Source organism: Ascaphus truei, chromosome 5 (assembly GCF_040206685.1).
Source record: "Ascaphus truei isolate aAscTru1 chromosome 5, aAscTru1.hap1, whole genome shotgun sequence".
Taxonomy (NCBI): domain Eukaryota; kingdom Metazoa; phylum Chordata; class Amphibia; order Anura; family Ascaphidae; genus Ascaphus; species Ascaphus truei.
The window spans coordinates 64,512,896-64,519,376 of record NC_134487.1 but is presented as its reverse complement, the minus strand read 5'-3'; positions in this window follow the sequence as shown (position 1 = coordinate 64,519,376).

Sequence of the window (6,481 nt, the reverse complement as noted above, 5' to 3'; positions counted from 1 at the left end):
GTATTATTTTTTCAATGCTTTTTCAATTCCCTTCCCTTGTGAGTGCATCTCGGATCACTCCTTTTAACCAATTTATTAAATCATTTTTATATGGCTAAACACTATGGAGCACTAAGGAGCATGCACTTCTTTTCTTTGATATATATATGTGTGTGTGTGTGTGTGTGTGTGTGTGTGTGTGTGTGTGTGTATGTATGTGTGTGTAGCCCTCTTTCCCCCTAGTGTAAAGAGTCTACTGGTGCTGTTGGCTCACAGAGATCCCAAACCTCCGCCACTGGAAGCCCTGGGTGATATAACAACACCATTTTGGTACAGCGCCTCCACCTGTGAGGGATCCCAACCTAGCGGGAGGAGCCCCTCACAGGAACCACAATACTGATACACACACACAGTATATCATAATAATAACCTTTACTTAAGAACATATAACTATGCAGTGATAATGAGGATAGTAATACTACTGGTTACTGCTACCCCTTCAGCCTCACAGGGCCTTACCCCACCACCGTGTAACCCACACGGTGTCCACAGTACCTGACAGGGCCCTTGGGCACCAAACAACCCATTCGTCCATGAGATTAAACAAACACCCCTATATGTGGTCAGCGCTGCCACTATGGTGTGTGTACTTGGTTGGTGCACTTAAATATATAGGTACCTGCCGGGTGCTCCAGAACCCGGGCGTGCTGATGGTAGCTGTGCAGGATCCACTGATCCAGCGATGGCTTCTGCATCTGTGGTGGATCTTCCTCCACATGGGTGGTATCCTGCTGGAAGGTCCCACATTCAGACAGTCTTGATACCTTGCCAGGTGATCTGAGCCCAGATCACAATCTTCGGGGTTGAGCAGCGTTGCAACTGTGTCCCTAATCTCAAATAGTTAATGGCGCAGTGTCCTTGCCTAAGGGCCTGTCCTGTAGCAGCCACAATCTAAATATATGAGTCAGGGCCTATCAGGAGGATCTCTGGCCTAATGCAGGGGCCACAGACGCCATGCACATCCAACCTACCCTGTCTGTCTCCCAGCTCCGACTGACTGCCAGCTCTGAGCGCGCTAAATGAACCTCTTGCAGCAGGAGATCCTCGCAGCGCTATTTGGCTAAATTGCGCCAGGTGATTGCATGCACCTATGCATTATGGAGCGTGTAGTCCCCACGGAGCCTCTGGTCTATTGCCGCCACGTGCTCCTTACATACTGCGCATGCGCAATTCTGTAATGGCCGCCGCGACTCTTACTGCGCATGCAAGAACCTCACAACATCCCCCCACAGTAGCGGAGGTGAAAGAGAAACAGGGAACCGGGGATCACCAGTAATTAGTGCTAAAATCAGTATACAGTGTTTAAATAATATACGCTACTGACGGTGCTAGGGATAATTGATATATGTGAATGAAAAGAGAAAAATATCCCAACTAGAGTGCTGTGAATGAAAAGAGAAAAATATCCCAACATGCTAGAGTGCTGTAGTTGGGATATTTTTCTCTTTTCGTTCACACGTATATATATATATATATATATATATAACATCTATACAATCATGAATGGTAGAAAGATATACAAAACTATATACATATGTTCAAATAGAGATATGTGTCCTCCATACAGGATGAGAGGGATGATGCCAGGTAAGTGCAAAAAATAAAAAAAGACCTCTGCACTGGTAGACAGTAGAGCTGGGGTGGGCAACTCCAGTCCTCAAGGGCCACCAACAGGTCAGGTTTTCAGGATATCCCTGATTTAGCACAGGTGACTCAATCAGCAGCTCAGATATAATGACTGAGCCACTGATTGAGTCACCTGTGCTGTAGCAGGGACACCCTGAAAGCCTGTCCTGTTGGTGGCCCTTGAGAACTGAAGTTGGCCACCTCTACAATAGAGTATCCAATATGCGGAAAAATCTAAAAAATAAATAAAAGATAAAACAACCGGGAATCTAATCAAGGGGCAAACAAAATTCAAAATGAAAGGAGGAGCTAGACAGGAGAAACAAATTGATGAAATAAAGGAGGGAAAAGTTTTGGGGCAGAGACCCCCTTCTTCAAACCCGTTCCCACATGTAAAGCACAAGTGGTACTTCCCCTGTGATTTTACCTTGCTTCCCTTTTTCCCCCCTACTCCCTCCCCCGCTCCATCCCATCCTTCCCTTCCCTTTCCTTGCTCCCTTCCCCTTACTTTGTTGTTCGGGCATTGTGATTCACTTATACCCCTGATGGGTTTGTGGTTTTTTCAATCTCATTAAAAATGTTGGCTTATTCCATTTCCATTTTGTCATTTATGAGTGCTGGGAACACCTTTTTGTATTCATTGTATGTTTGGAGGAAATAGGGTTCCTCTTTGTTCCACGTTGCACCATTTAAAACTTATCATAGGCTCTTTTTGAGTGCTGTCTATCTTTTGTTTTTTTATGCTAAATACTACTGCATATTTGGAAATAATGGCGTAAGGATGTGGGTGCCCACATTTTTTTAAATATAAGGTCTGAAGGAGTAGTTCAGAGCTCTTTGGAGCTTACCATGCATGCAATGTGTGTGCCACTTTCTATGTGTGACAATACTAGTATGTTGAAGATACTAAAACTAAGCCCTAGTAAACTGATAACACATCTCATGTAATGTGAAATTCTCAGTATCATTTTCCAACATGTACTGTACTGTAGGTTAATGTCCTGATGACATAGGATTAATAATTTAAACTTCTTCCTGGGGTATGACGGAAGAATCCCTATCTTTTAACACCTCGAGTGCTGCAGTGAATTATTTGTATTGTGATGGTAAAGGACTTAAGAGACTGTATAAGTGTGAAAAATAGACATTTCTCTCCATCCCTCCTATTGATGTTACTTACATAATATGATTGAGAAAATTATTAATACGGCGTTCTGTAAAAATTATACTTTCTATTGAGTCATCTAAGATTTGTCAAATTAACTCAACCTGAAATTTTAAAGTCACTATGTTACAGTTCATTGTGCATGCTTCCCTGATGTATATAATTATCTTTGGGGTGGGGAAGAAACCTCAACAAAGTCAGTCATTGTCTCCCTTTAGGAGGAATGATGATGGACTGTGGTTCACAAACGAGCACTGTACTCCTTTGTACCTCTAAAGACTTAATTTCTCTGAATATGTTTCTATAGGGATTCATGGTTTGTTCTCTTACACTTTCCAATCCCCCTCATTTGGGATTTTGAAGAGTAAAGAGTTTATTCTTAAGCAGCCCAGGCACTCAACAAGAAACCGAGTTAAAGTCCCTGATAAAAATAGTTAATCTAGTAACCATGGTGATATTTTCCTACATTTCTTCTCAAGCGATGATCATAACTGGGCTTTACTGGAGCAAAAGTCATTCCGGGAGCATTTTGTATAATTTATAACAGCAGATGATTTCATCTTGTGCAGATAAAAAGGGAAATGTATCCAATAGGTGTCAAAATAAAGCTATAATAAGAAATATATTAAATGGAAGATGCATGAATCAATGAAAATAAATTCTGTTGCGCTTACTGTCTGCAGTAACCTTCATAGTAAAGCACAGAGGACAAAATCTGCTTTAATTTGTATATTATCAACCTCTACACAGAACGTCTGTAAACCAGTGTTAACAGGAGTCATTCACTTTTACATCTCTGAGTTTGTACAGTAGCTACAGTAGGACTACCATTAATAAAACAGCTTTAAGAGACATGAGATTCATAACTATACGGGACTGAAGAAGCTACTGTACTTTACTCTTGCAACTAAGTAAAATTACTTTATATAGGATGCAGGTGACGTATCAGATGTGAAACCCAAAACGTGGTTAGCCATTCAGCTATAAAGCTGAGTTGAATTAATAAAACAGTAATACTAATTTCCCAAGTAATAAGTGTCATGGGAGACCAGGACAAATACAGCAGGGATCAATTCGCCAGACAGAATGACAGAGTTAATAAAAGTGAATTTATTGGAAAATAATATCCACAACTGTTCAGGGCTTAACACATACCCTCGTGACTTGGGAACACCCTGCTGGCTTAGGTACAGGGACCTCTGTGAGGAGATTTTCCCTATTCTTCTCCCACAGAGTGTCTCATAGGAACTGGACTTCAGGCAGGGAACCAGCACTGGAACGGACACTGGCATAGACGTAGACTAAAACTAGTATGAAACTGGTATCTTGCAACATATCCAACTGAACACAGAATTAACCCATAGACCCTGAAGTGCTGGATCCAGGCTACACAACATATATATGTATATATAATACAGATGTATTATTGACAGGTAGGGGTAATAGTGGGTTTTACCTTTATTAAAAGAAGCCAAATCTACCCCTACCGTCACAATAAGTGTCAACAAAAGGTTGATAGTATTTTTTGTTTGTTGCCAACAGTAAATGTAACCATTATTGTAGGAGGTGTACGGGTAATTGTTAAGGTAAAGATATTCTATGTTGTATCATTATTGTTAATCAGTATCCACAATTATAATATGCTTTGTAATGCAATCACATTTTCAATTATTTTATCATTCCTATTAAAGGTGCAACTGGTGCGTGGCCATGTTTTTTGACATTAACAAACTAATAACTTCATAGCCTAAAATGTGTTCACAGATTTCTATACAACTTTTCATTCTGCATGTTGGCTAAGATTGTATCTCTATTGCACATTTTATTATGATGTCTTATGGTGTTTACAAAATGTGCCCTTTCTTTGCAGGAGACTGTTTTACCAGCTCAGCTGCTTCCTTAACAGGCTTACTACTACTGAAGATCAGGGTTTGCCAGCTCCAGTCCTGAAAGGACCACCAACAGGCCAGGTATTAGGGATATCCCTGCTACCGCAACTGAAGCAGGGATATCCCTTTTACCTGAACTTTTGATGGCCCTTGAGGACTAGAGTTAACCACCGCTGCTATAGGTGATACAACTTGTCAGGTATTATATAAAATAGAAAGGGCGATAGATACACTCTAATTCAAGGAAATGATATCTTTGCTTTCAAAATTAAAATAGTTTACAAATATGATCAATTCTACTTTAAACCTCTGAGTGTTAGACGACCAGCAGAGCCAGAGTGTCACCAGTCTTCTGGATTTTTAACCACATGATAGCTGGGTTTAGTGATTATGGGGTTGCTGGCAGGTCCCCAATAACATGAACAGAAATGCAGGAAGCTCTACTTCCATTCCAATCATGTTCACTGCTCATTGGAGCGGTGAACGCAAACTCCCCCCAACAAGCAAGAATTTCTAGCATGACGTAGCCTGTGTGTCATAGATAATGCCATCTAAGGCATAACTGGGCTGTAGCCCAGGACCCTGGACCTTCTAAGGCCCCCAGACATTTCAGACTTTCCACCAATACTATAGCCCAAAATCTCATATTAAATTCGTAGTTCTAACTGAACGCATCAAATGTTACTTACATAACATTGTTATAAATTACATTGTCATTTTTTTTAATTATATTTTTTGGTGTGATTACAACAGTATATTGCTTTTCATTTTATGTAGTCTAACTTTATATAAAAAAAATGTATTCATACAGATGCAGCGGCCGTTATTTTAAGGCATCACGGCGCGTTTTTGTGTGCGCTGCTGTACTGCACGCGACATGAACACGGCCAATCGCCCCAGGCACGCGTGTTAATCGCGGTTGCTTTGTTTGAATCTTATGGATTGTGTGCAATTATATGCAATGAAATGAATGAATTGTAATGTGTACAGTACTGTGCCACTGTGATACTGTGTCAATTTCAGGTGTTTAAAAAACAGAAAACTAAAATGCCATTTTATGCACTCGCCTGCACTTGCGTTTTAAGGCGGTAGGGTTGGAAGTAATCCCGCGCCATCACATGGATATTCCGAGGTATAAACAGCGTGATTTCATAAAATTATGGCCTCTGTATCTGTAGATAATGTTTCTTCAATTTTTTTATGGAATAGGTAAATTCATTGATTTGTCAGAAATGTATTTAAAAAATAATACAAAACATACAGTACTGTATTTGCATATAAATGTGACCTTTGTGGGTGGGGCCCCCAATTTACACTTAGCCCAGGGCCCCAAAAATTCTTAAGATGGCTCTTGATAGGGTTCTAGAGTGCTGGCCTTCATCAAGTTCAGGGAATGCTTTGGGGCACTCAAAGATTTCAAATGCAATATTCAACACATTTGAATGAATACCACAACTGTGCGTACAGAATCAGGGGATTTCTGCACCAGATTTATTAAGGAAAAGTATTCCCATTTAAACAAATGGTTTGACCCTCTTTATATACTGTAGAAACAACCTTGTATGGTTGCAAAGTATTTACATGATATACATAAAATCCATGTCATTTTTTCAGCTGTAGGTAATGCTACATTATAATGGATACATATAATAGAATAGCTTTCAAGATGCTTTAGTGTATTCATTTTGAACATGTTTTCTTCACTGTAATAAAAAAAAAAGGTTCTATACCGTGTTTGCGATTTATATAGTTGAAGAAATAT